Genomic DNA, 12,951 nt, shown 5'->3' with positions numbered 1-12,951 from the left:
ATGAACCTGGGCATCCGGGGTTTTGGTCAGGGAGGCTGTTTGTTCGTCAAACACACCCCATCCTGCAGCCACCTGGGACCCAGGAACCAAGGGCAAGCGAACCGGGCGGGTAGGAGCTAAACTGGCCAAGATTGCGGGCAAGAGGAGGAGCTACAGAGCTGTCACCAATCAGGGCTACTCTTTGTTTTCCCTTCCTGACCAATGAGGGAGTTCGGTTGGAAAGGCTGCCCTCAAGTTTGAGACTCCCACTAGTTTCGCAGCCTATCAGCGGGCGCCTCTTACAAAGCATCGGCGAAGCTCACGCCCCGCGGGCGGTGCGACCCCGCCCTTTCCCCGCCCCTCGCCCGTGTCTCCACCCCTCCGAGGGAGGGGGCCGAGTCGGTTACTCGCGGGGCTGGAGGTGGGGGCCGGTCTCCCACTGGGTTTGTGCGCTTTGCGCCCGCCGCAGCGGAGCCGAGCCCGCTGGCTTGTGATTGTCCTTTGCAGCTGCCCCGGTAGCTGCCTACTTGTCCCCGGGCTTCAGGGGCAAGAGCCAGCGCGTCTCCCTGAGACCACGGTTACCAGAGCAGGTAATGGGGCAGCGCCTGTCCCAATACCCCGCTTACGGCTGGCGGCGGGATCCGTTCCCCTAGCTGCTCTGGCCGCGGGCGACCGGGCGGGGGCGGTGGTCACCGGGATCCTTCAGCGGCCTCCGCCGGGAGCCCGCCGTGGCGTGGGCGGCGGCACCTTGCGGGGAGGTGGGGGCGGGGCCGGTTGTGGGGAGCCCCCGCGGGCGGGACTTGGGGACCCTCTTGGACCCGGGTGGAGCGACGGGCGGAGGGAGGGCGGGAAGATGTGCAGGTGGAGGGGAATTGCAGGACCTACTGATAAGTAGCTATAAGCTGTGTGCTCCCTAAGCCAGAAAGGCGTCTTTACTTTGGTCGTGTTAATTACACATTTTCTGCAGACAGGCACTTGGCAGTGCGGTGTACACATTAACGTTATCTTCAGTTATTTATTATTTTTAGAATTAAGATTAGCCTTTAACGTGAGTTTGTTTGGAGGCTTTTCCTTAAATGACAAGTAGACCCAGCAGTGTGACTCACCTTTGTCTGGACTAAAGTGGGGAAAGGTGAGAGAGGAATGAGGGGGAGTAATATTCATAAGGAATGCTTGTGCAGGTTTGAAAGGATTGTGGGGGTGGGACGTTGTTGCTATCACTCTGTCATGGGTAGAAGTAGAATTGGGATTTTTTTTCTTTTTATGATTTGTTATAACAGCAGATTTTTTTAAAAAAAGCCTCTTCTGAAGCAATCTCTGGACTTTAGGCGTCCAGGGATGCACCTGCTGCTCACTGGTACTACTTTGCAGACAAGCCTTAGGCAATTCAATGCGTGATTTGACGCATTTATAAAGCAGTACTTTGAATTGCTATAACCTTTTCTTTGTTCTTTTTTTTTTTTTTTTCCTGCTCGGTACACCATTTAGTCACAAGTGAAATGATAAAGGTCAACGAAATTTAGTAATAATGGCATAGTGAGAACTCCTGAAGAGCATTTTCTCTGTCCACGTCCACGAATGTTCTACAAAACAGTATTTTCATTTAGATCTATTGGTTGAGAAGTTCATATCCTCTATCAATTTAATATGCCATCTTCCTACGATACTGAGATAGGGTGTGCATAGCATGCCCACTTTTAAGGCACATAAACTGAAAGCTCCAGAGATGACAGGAATCTACCCTACTCACTTGACTTCTAGTTTATTTTAATTTTTTGTTTATTTTTGCAGTACTCTGGATTGAACCGAGGGCCCTTCACATGCTAGGCAAGCACTCTACCTGAGCTAAATCACCAGCCCCCATAATTTATACCTAGATTTAAATCCAAGATCTGGAAAAGGTTTTTTTCTATCAAGCCAGCTTCTGGATACTGATTCCATTACATGTACAGGAGTCAGATACCAAGATGGTTATTTCCAAGTAAAAGAAATAGTTTATTAGTTTTATTTTTCATTTTTCTCCTAAGTTGCTAACATAGTTTGATTTTGCCCAAAGATAATTTTCCACACAGGCACAACGAAAAATATGAGAATCTCTATTTTAAAATTTGGGGGGCTTTCCAAAATCCAGAACCTTATTTATGTTTGCAGCTTAGAAGTGATTTCAGGACTATTATTTCAGAATTGGCTTGAAATAATTTGCATAAAGGCAAATACAAATAAGTCCAGTGTATTTTGTGATTATGACTTTAGGGGCATCTTTATTCTAAATTTATAGAAAGGTTGAAAATGTAACAAAATTCCCCAATTAGAATAACTCACACAAGGGAATTTAACAGTCAATGTGGAGCAGGTTTACATGGGTAGTTGGGAGTAACCTCTTTGATGTCAATACTTAGGGAACTCTAGAGAGTTGCCAGGTTTTGTTAAAGTCTGTTTTTTTGGGGAATGTGGAAATGTTTTATGAATTAATGAATGGAACTCTTTGAATCATGAAGTAATCCTTTGTTTTATGGCTGATGCATCTATAGCATGTTATAGGTATATTTTGATATAGCTTATTTGTGAAACATACAAGACACAAGGCTTGTCAGTTTGCCCTACACTAACTTACTGATTTATGCTTTAGCACCTTTGTTTAACTTTTACTCTCCTGTTAACTTAGTTTCTAGCACTGAAGCAAAAAATTTCCATAAGGAAACCTTTCATCATCTGTTAATTTGTAAGGATGAATCCTTTCTTTTGATGAGCCCAGCCCTCCTGCAGTGTGGGAAATTGAAAGAGATTTTGGCTGTTTGTATTTGCCTGAATTCATACCTGAGTTTCCCCTTCCAACCTATATGGTTTTCTTGGTTTCAGCGATTTTTCTTTTTCTTAAAATAAAAAAAAGGAAAAATTAATTGCATTACCTTTACATTACATGACTTCCACTAGATGGTGCACTGAATGCTGCTTATTGGTGATTTCAAGCTGATTTAAAAATTATTATTATAAACATTTCAATGACAAACAAAAATGTTCAACTGTTTCTATTGTAGCAATGAATGGCTTAAATTTTATTGAATAAGGTTATTTGGAAGGATAGGGTGGTTTAAAGGGAAGGAAATTGCTAGCAATTTCACAAATATTCCAAAGCTTTTAGTTCTTCTCGAGGTCAGGGACCCAGACCAGAGTGTAGATATATTGCTTCTTATTTATGTATATTTGAACTTTTTACAAAATGCTTTGTGTTTAGTTGAAATCTTATATAATTTGGTACTAAGCTATTTGAGGAAAGCCTTGTGATTTGCTTTTCTTTAGATTGCTGATTCTTTTCTTTTTTTAAATATTTCTTTTTTAGTTATAGGTGGACACAATATTTTATTTTTATGTGGTGCTGAGGATCGAACTCAGTGCCTCACGCATGGTAAGCAAGTGCTCTACCTCTGGGCCACTACACCAGCCCCTAGATTCCTGATTCTTTAAAAGAAGTGGTGAATGGTGTGTGTAACTATAAACAGCTGCTTAAGTAAAATAATTTTTTTCCAGGCTTGTAAAATATTTTTTTTTTCTCAAATCTTTACTCAAATACTCAAATCTTTCTTTCAGGAGAACATTTATTTGCTGGCTTTACTTACGTAGGAGGGGAGTATTCTTTTCCCTCTGATAGGTACTATTAGTTGGGCTTGTTACTAATCAAGTTGCTTTTTTACTGATGGTTGCAGATGGAAGATCAGAAAACACAGCTGTTGCTTTGATAGAAGCAATACCCGTTTGAGGGACAGGAATGGTTCATGTTCTTGGGAGAATCTGGGATGATTGCATTTTGCAAGATATTTTGAAGGTATCCTGGGCAAATGTAAGATATGGGAGCTTAAATGTGAAGGTCTTTAGGTGTGTTTATTTCACTTCTACTGTGCTGTGGGTGGGGAGAAGAGCAATGATAACTAGTTTATTGGAGCCATCTTGTTCTCGGGGGATTTGATGATGATTTGGAAGGAGGGAAATAAATAGGGTTCATCCTTTCTGGTTAGATAGTTCTTTGGCAGTGCACTAGTTAGCCCTTGGATGAGCATGGGTGTGGGAAGGTGGGTTGTTTTAAGTGGCCAGGCTGTTTAAAGCTATCCTGGTGTTGTCTTCCCAGGGTTCTCTTCACCTTTAAAGGAATTTAATCATGTCAGTGAGCATTTTAAGTCAGGTTTATAACTCTATTGTGGTCTAGTCTTGGACTAGGTACTCTTTAGTCTTCCAATTGATGCCTTATAAAATTGAACTTTATAAAGTTAATGAAGTATGCAAGTGAATAGCTTCAGAGAGTTATTTACCTTATAAGTTCTCAAATTATCTTAGACACTTAATATACTTATTTCTCAATCTTTTCCATCCTTTTTCCTTTTTTTAAAAAAAACCTAATTGATAATAGGCAAATTTGAGTATACATGTACTGCTCAAATTGAGGACTTGGGCTGGGGATGAAGATTCTTGTTCTTGATATAGCTTTGAAAAGAGAAGGGTCAGATAGAATGTTGTTAGGGGCAGGTGTAATTAGGGCAGGGATCATGTGAGTGGTTGCTGTGTAATTAGGTGTTGATTACCTTTACTTGTGATTAAAAATGCTCATGGAAAGACAGTTCTGTGTACTTAAGTAATTTGAATTGAGAATCAAATGTTTCTGAAGGCTGCAACTTCTTTTTTTGGCAATTGGAAGTTTGTTGAACTGGTGTTGTAAAAATTTGGAGTTGAGCCCAGGATAAAAAGGATTATGGAGTTATGGCTCAAGATTTATCAAGCTTCTACTGCCCAAATTCAAAATGTATTTTTTCTTCCTAATATGGCCTCTGATTTTTTTGGAGTTAGTGTGGACTTCTCTGCTCTATGCCTATTTTGCATTTCGCTCAGTTCCCAGTAAGGCCCATCAGAGTTATACATTCATTCTTTGTTATCCATCAGGGATTTGGTTCCAGGACCCTCTTGGGGCTTCCAGAATGTGAGGATGGATGTTTAAGTTGCTTATATAAAATGGCCCAGTATTTGTATATAACTTACACGTGTCCTCCCATACACTTTAAATCATCTCTGGATTGCTTATCATGCCTAATAACATTGTAGATGCTTTATAAATAGTTGTTATACTGTATTGTTTAGGGAGTAATAAGAAAAAGTCTATAGGTTCAGTATAGACACAATTTTTTTTCCTGCATATTTTTGACCCATACTTGGTTGAATCCTGGGATGTGGAACCTGTGGATTCAGAGGGTTCACTTTACTTTTTTAATGTAGCATAATCAGGATGCAGATTAGGTATTTTGCCAGTTTGGGGAAAGAGGGTACTGTCCTGGACAGTGAGGCAATGAATTAGCATTGTTTTGATTTATTCTTATTCATGCCTCTTAAATTTTGGAGTTTTTAAAATGGTTGTCATTTCCTTAACATTAAGCTTAGTATGAAAAATATAGACAAGTGATTCTCAAACTTTAGCATGCTTTCAAATCACTTGGAGGGCTTAGTAAAACTTAGGCTGCTGCCCTCTGTCCTGGAGTATCTTGATTAAGTAGGTCTGGGCTCCTTGCATTTCTGATTAGTTCCAAGGTAATGATGATGCTGATGATGCTGCTGATGCTGCTGATCCTGGGACCACACTTTGAAAACCATTGAATCGATTCTAGAAGGAATAGAAGTGTAATTGTTGATGTAGGCTTTGAAGTTAGATCTATTTGAATTTCTGTCCAGCCACTTACTAGATCTTTGACTTCAGGCAATTTTCTGAACCTCTGCTTTTCATTTCTAAGGTGGAAATAATATAATATTATGTTGTTAATATTAAATGAACTTATGGGTACAGAAACAAAACAGCTTGCAAAGCATGTAATAAATGTTGACTTTTAAGGATAAAAATCAGTGTTATGCAATATAGAATCCTGAATCTTAGGAAATTGAAGGAAGCTCCTTAAGGACAGAAAATTTTATATTTATCCTCATCCTGGCATTATACTGAGAAAATAATGAGCACTCAATTACTGTTTATGACTGCGGATTCTAATAATGTTTCAGAAACATTTGTTTATAGATGTAGATATGCATGTTTCCAATACTGCTACCCGTCCCCATGGTTGAATTTTTTGGTCATGAAAGTGTTGGACTCTAACAGCAGTTCTTGTAGTCCACACTTTATGTAACAGGATTTCTCAAGGTTATTCAATTACTGGAAGTATCTGAAAATCATCTTCAGAACACAGCCTCACCTGTAGTAGTCTGGTGACTTTGACCTTGAATGTAGTTCTTGAAGCTCTCTTTCCTGTTTGCGAGTGCCTGACTTTCTTTCTGCAGTCCTCTCAGAGTCCTTCCCTCTTATTGATGATCCTCTGAAAAGTAGAACCCCTTTGTCCATTACTGTCTCAGCCATTTGCTTTATTTCCTTTGTAGCAGTTACCATACTCACAATTTTGTTAGCTTTTTATTGTTTCCTTCATCACCATGTATAAACTCTGTGAGGGCAATGACCTGATATGTGTTACTGGGACCCCAAAACTGGGCACAATATTTGCTATAAGATGACATCACACCTGGTTCAGTGAAAGAATGTATGGCATGGAGTCCCCTTCTTACTTCCCTTCTCAAATCAGGTGCGCAGACTTGAGTGAATTACTAGTTCATGGCTCACTATCATTATTGGTCCATGCAGAGTCTCCATTTAATTTATTGTATCTTCCCCCTTCCCCCATGCCCATTTACGTGTCTCTTACCCTATAAGGACGCTCTTTCAGGCCTATGCCTGGCTTCATGAAGTCTGCTGGATTGTTATCCAGGATGGCTGTGTGGTTGACACTCTCACCAGCTGCTGTTTCCACATTCTTGTTGGCACTTGATATCTTCTGACTTTGTAATTTTTTTCCAATCTGATGCAACAGGTGGAGAAATCCAGGCCCAAAGTAAGATGTTACTGTTCTCACTTGGATTTGCTGGTTACTGGACAGCTGAGTGTCTTTGTCACATGCTTACTAGCTGTGTGGGTTTCCCCTTTTGTGGTTTGGGCATTTTATATCTTTGTTTCCTTTCCTATTAGGATTTCCTATCTCTTTCCTGCCTTTGTGCTCTAATAGTGTGTGTGTGTGTGTGTGTGTGTGTGTGTGTGTGTATACTGTAGGTGTTAATTTCTTACTGGGTTTTAAATATTGCAGATATCTCTATTTCAGTCTCTAGCACAGGAAAAAAAATCTCAGTTTTATTCCTGTCAAAAAAAATTTTTTTTTCTTTGAAATCCTGTTTTAAATAGAATCTTTAATTTTGTTGTGAGCCATCCATTTTCTCACCTTCTGGGTCTTGTTTAGGAAGTCTTTCTCCATTCCTAGTTAATAAAGGTATGTTTCTACATTTTTACTTTTTTTTTCTTTTGGCAGCTTTTCTTCCTCAGTCTCATTTACTAAATGGCCTAGTGGGCTGTGATGTACCTCTACCATACATCCAGGAGCATGCACCCCACACCTACCCACTTAGTCATCCCCACTTAAATCTATTTTTAGGTTCCTGCACTGTTCTGATTAATGTGTTCCTCTTCTAATTCCACAGTGGTTTTGTTTTTATTTTTACTGCTACAATATGTATATTGACATCTAGAGAAGTGAGTTCCTCTTATATCCTCTTCTCTAGGAAAGTGCTTACAACGTTTTTTGGTAATTATGTCTCCTCTAAGATCATCAGATATTTACACACACACATTGTTTTTTTTCATTTTTTAGTCTCAGTACCTGGTATGTTCTTAATACATGGTGACTTGATTTTGTAGATGCTGAACAGTTTTGCAGAATTTAAGTTCCCTGAGTTGATTTGTTAATAGGTCTTTAGTATTTCTCCAAATATCATATATTTGGCTAATGTTTCGCTTTAGGCAAAAATTCCCTAAATGAACTAGGCTTGATTATTTTCATAAAGGCTAATCTGAGTCCCTAGTTAATGATTCTTGCCAAGTCATTCAGTCCAAAGGAGCTAGGTCCCCTAGTCTTTGTGGTATTAGTTCTTTTATCATTTGCTATATTGGATATACCTGGGAACCTATTTTATCTACATTAAGCATGTCTAGCATTTGTTTGTGTATGTAATTAGAGGTTTATATATACAGTTTTCATTACAATTTTAATACCTAAAAAAATTAGAAACAACCTAAATGCACAACATAGACATTTATTATTCTTGTCTATGGAAATTGGTAGTATAAACTGGGCAAAATATTACAAAATCCTGTAATCGGGATCATTCTACTTTAGTAATAAGGAATAAATTTATGTTCATGTAGAATTCTATAAATTGTCCTTGTACCATTCATGTGCATATCAAATAAAAACAGTTCAAATAACAATGTTAATGGGCATTAAGACAAAGGTGATTACTTCTTTGCTGTCTTTGTTTTCCTAAAATTTTGTAATAGCATTACAGTCATTTTTTTAATAATACAAATATAGTAATTAAAAACAACTACATATTAATCTGGGGTGGGAAGGTAGAGGAGTTGTAGAGAAAATAAAATGGACCGTGTATTGAAAATGAATGATGGTATATAGAGGCTCATTCTATTCTACTGTCTCTCTACTTAGTATGTACTTGAATATTCTCTAATAAAAAGTAAAAAGAAAAAGACTGTAAAATTTTTGAGCGGGGGCTACTTATAGAATATACAACATAATCCCCAAAGACTTCTGTTATTGCTCAGTGGGATATGACTCTTCATGTATCTTATCTGTCAGTAGTAACCTTAGAAATGGTTTTGCCTTACTGGGAAGCATTAAATAATTAAGTTGCCCTTGCCCCTAAAACCTTTTCTCTATATGAAATTGTGGGTAGACTTAGTTGGGTCATGTCACTCATCTGCTCTGAACCTTTCAGCTGCTGGCTGCCTGCAAAGCCTCCACAATAGTTTACTTACTCTACATTCTGTGTTTTGATTGGAAGGTCTTGTTCATACATCTTGTTGAACACTGAGGAAAATGTTTGAAAGTTGAGGCTTCCATACTTCGAACCTTGAGGCTTAAGTGACTTTTGTTATAAATCTGGTCCTGAAGAGTTTACCAGTCTGGTATAAAAGGAAAATGATCAATTTTTGCTGTGAATAACTCTTAAGTTAGCTCGAGGAAAAAGAACATGGGGAACAGTTTACCTCTAGCTTTCTTAATCCACTAGCGTGGACAGAGGCACCTGAACTAAGAGGGAGTAGTGCTGCCCAACCCCCACCCCAGGTCTCCTAACCTCTCCTTCATGGCCTAATACCAAAATATGCTCTGAAGGCCCTTTCTAGGGATGGCTGTGGCTGGTGATGGGTGGTAGGTGGTAGGTGGTAGGTGCTCTTGGTCTGTCAATGGGCTCCTATTGGACTCTCAACTTGTAGTCTCTCCTTCAAAGAAGAAATGGAAGATTAAGGTCATGTTTGTGGTGGGTGTGGTGATGCACACCTGTGATTCCAACTGCTTGGGAGGCTGAGGGAGGAGGATCACATGTTTGAGACCAGTATTGGCAACTTAAGGGAGACCCTATCTCAGAATAAGAATAAAAACAAAGGCTAGGATGGACCTCATAGTACTGATAGTATGCTTGCCTAGCAAGTGGTAGGCCATGGATTCAATCGCAAGTATAGGAAAACCAAAAATAAAATGACAAAAAGTAAGAAGGTCATGTCTGAAAACTCATTTGAACAAGCACATCCTTGACCTTGGCTTTATTTCCTTGGAGCCCTGGTTTCAAATGTATGGTTCCACTTCATACTTCTAAAAATTATTAAGGTTCTACCTCAAAGACCTTTTAAAAATATCTGTCAGTATTTACCATATTAGAAATTTGAACAGGAAATTTTAGAGTGTTTGTTAAATAATTAAAAATAAAACCTCATTGTACATTAACATAAATAACACGTCTATGAAAATTAAATGTTGTGAAGAGAAGTTAGTGAGAAGAGTGGCATTGTTTTACATTTTTGCAACTCTTTTTTAATGCCTAGCTTAATACAAGGAACAGGATTCTCATGTCTGCCTCTGTATCCAATCTATTACAATTGGGTTGAAGTACATGAAGAAAATTCAGCCTCAGATAAAACTGCAGATGGAAAAGGGAGGAGTATTTTAATAGTCTTTTTGGATAACTGTGAGTATTTTCTTAATAAGCATATTATCTTAATAATTACATTTGAAAATGTCATTTGCAAAATTCTGCTTATAATTGTGTCTTAAAGTTTAATTGCAGTTTGGAATCTGAAGCATTATCGGTAAACTTTTCTCACTGTGTTACATTTAAATCCATTCGTTTTGCTTACTCTTTGAGTCTTTTTACCCCTGGATGATTTGGAAAATATTGGTTCATGGAATTATACAAATCCCCCAAATATTAGCATATTTTATGATGCTATTTAAAAAAAAACACATTTGTTAAAATCACCAGCGGTTCCATCATAAAAGTTGCCCCACCCTCGGTTTCATTGAGGTACAATTAATTGGTATAACAAAAACTGTACATAGTTGATGTATTCAGTTTGATGAACTTGACAATTATTTATATTCATGTTATCATCACCACAATCCAGGTCATAAATGTGTCTTTTACCTCCAAACATTTTCTGGTGGCCCCTCCCCCACTCTTTTTGGTATTAGGAAAAACAAGTAACTTAAGATCTATCCTCTCAACCAAATTTTTTCTTTTTTCTTTCTTGATCCAGGGATTGAACCCAGGGATGCTTAACCATTGAGCCATGTCCCCATTTTATTTAGAGACCGGGTCTCGTTAAGTTGCTTAGGACCTCACCAGGTTGCTGAGGCTGGCTTTGAACTTGTGATCCTCCTGTCTCAGCCTTCAGCCATTGGGATTACAGGCATGCGCCTCTTTGCCCAGCTTAACCAATTTTTAAGTACATAGTACTTTACTGTTAACTATGTAAATATTGGGAAAGCTGTCACATTCTTGGTGGCAGATATGAGTTTTTCAAAACTCTGGTATTCAGTTGAAAGTTTAGATTTTATCATTGTCAACAAATATGTTAATAGTTTTCCTTGAAGCAGGAGGCTTACTTCATTCATTTTTGATAAAACATTGGCCATAGTTTATCTTGCAATTTCATGTAAAAATGATATGGGGAAAAATGCTGCTGGTTCAGCTTCCTGATCAAGTGCTTTTCCTTGAGACAGCCATCATAGTTCAGTGTGCAGTGCAAATCCTGTGTTTGCACTTCCCATTTCATCACAATACCCATGTATTGAAGAATTGAGATTTCACACCATAGTTAATCTTCACTGTTTTCATCAGGGACATTCTTATATGAAACTTTTTTTTTCCACTCTGAGTTTATAGTGATACTGACTACCCACACTCTTGGTGCCACTGCCATGATTTGTGCTAAAGCACCATCAGTTTTGCATACTTTTGTTTTTGTTACCATCAGTGCACCTGTCTGTATAGCGTGCATTGCAGATAACCTCTCAGCATTATTCTATTGTGTTGTTGTCATCTGCTCCACCACTGATTATAAAAAATAGTTTTGATGTTATGGATGCCCTGAAAGGTTCTTGAGGACCCATAGAGTGTCTTGGACCGTTTGAGAACAGCTGGATCATAGCATCTTTTGTCAGTTTAGTTGAGGGCTGGTGCTTCTTATTGATCTGTCTCCTCTGAGGTTGCTGAACTGGTTCCACCTTCTCCATTCCTAAAGTTGTCTGATTAGAAAGAAGCAGGACGTGCTACTTTTTGGCTCGTTTGGGCTGTATTTTTCCAAGTGAAAGGAAGTTTATTATCACTAGTAAAGAAAATGTGTCTGAACCTAGCCTGACCTCTATGAATTGGAATTGAAAAAAAAATGTGGACACACCTTGAACCTCTATGAAGTTGTGGAATTGTGCTGTCTTAGCACAATAAATACATCCATAGAAATGTGAGCCCTGGATCAACTTTTCTCATCTTTAAGATACAATTGAGATTTTGGAGGGAAGTTCTGTTCATTTATCAAGAAATATTTATTTTATAACATCATAATTAAATATTAAACAGGACAACAGGTTGCCACCTGTAGTTAATGATGGTTTAACTTATTCAGTTTCCTATAAGTAAGTAGCTCTCAGATCTTGATTTGATTCCTTTTCTATTTTTTGGCAAAACTGCTAAAAAGGTAACTTATGCTTGTAATTGGAAGTAGATAATGTTGGTTATCTCTTCTGCTTCCTCACTCTTGAGCTTGCTTGAAATCTCTCTCTTTCTCTCTCGCTCGCTTGCTCTCGCTCTCGATAGTGCTGGGTATTGAATCTCTCTTTTTGTGATATTCATGAAGTTTGATAATCATTGCCTACATCCATTATATTCTCAGAGATTTGGAAAAGGTTGATCTTTTATTCCAACTTTTTTATTAAGATATTTTTTAAAAAGAGAAACTTTTCTCCATTATCTGTGAGATATACTTGTTATAGAGAAGGCAGGTTAAATGTGTGGGTCTTTTTTTTTTTTCTTTTAAGTCAGATTTCAACATTTTAAGTTTATCCATTAGATTATAGAACAAATTTGTGGGTAAGTTAAATTTGTTTCCATATTGTTTTGCTTTGAAATAACAAGTTAAAATGCAGCTTTTTTTTTTTTTTTTTTTTGCGGGGGTGGGGAAGTAAATCTATGTGAAGCTCTTGTAAGGCAGGAAAGCTTCTGCTCTGTTCTTTATCAGTTTGCTGAGATAGACTGACAAGAGAAAAAGGGTGTGCAAATTTATTATTGTGCACAAACATAAGAGCCTTCCAAAATAGGAAACTCAAAGCAGGGCCAGATGGTTGAGGCTTAAATATCCCCCTCCTAGGGGAGAGGGAAATGTGGGGAACTGTAGACAAATCTTGGAAGTAATAAAAGATTTTTAGGGGAGTTGAATGGGCCCAAAGAATGGACAGTAGTTTATATGAATGTTTCTGTTTGGAAGCTGAATAAACCTGGCAGAAGCTTGTGACAGTCTGTCCGGGTGTGTTGATGTTCTTCTGTCTTCTTCCTGTGACA

At 38.4% G+C, this 12,951-nt stretch overlaps 1 protein-coding gene across 5 annotated transcripts in view; it reads left to right on the top strand.

The window, feature by feature from the left end:
* The first annotated feature begins 370 nt into the window (after positions 1-370).
* The window catches only part of Mpp7 (MAGUK p55 scaffold protein 7), a 253,251-nt gene continuing 240,670 nt past the window's right edge, over positions 371-12,951 (top strand). For 4 of the 5 annotated variants that reach the window (XM_058580524.1, XM_058580523.1, XM_046448366.2 and 1 more), the window contains exon 1: positions 371-569. The gene's annotated coding sequence lies outside the window, so the exon portion shown is untranslated. Of the gene's footprint in view, positions 570-9,940; positions 10,084-12,951 lie in introns of all 5 variants that reach the window. The other variant, XM_058580522.1, reaches the window with a different exon arrangement.

The sequence above is a fragment of the Marmota monax genome, unplaced genomic scaffold, assembly GCF_021218885.2.
Source record: "Marmota monax isolate L192 unplaced genomic scaffold, Marmota_monax_Labrador192_F-V1.1 WCK01_AAM20220418_F8-fsc00066, whole genome shotgun sequence".
Classification (NCBI taxonomy): domain Eukaryota; kingdom Metazoa; phylum Chordata; class Mammalia; order Rodentia; family Sciuridae; genus Marmota; species Marmota monax.
The sequence above is the reverse complement of the archived record's forward strand: the minus strand, read 5'-3'. Positions and strand labels throughout refer to the sequence as shown.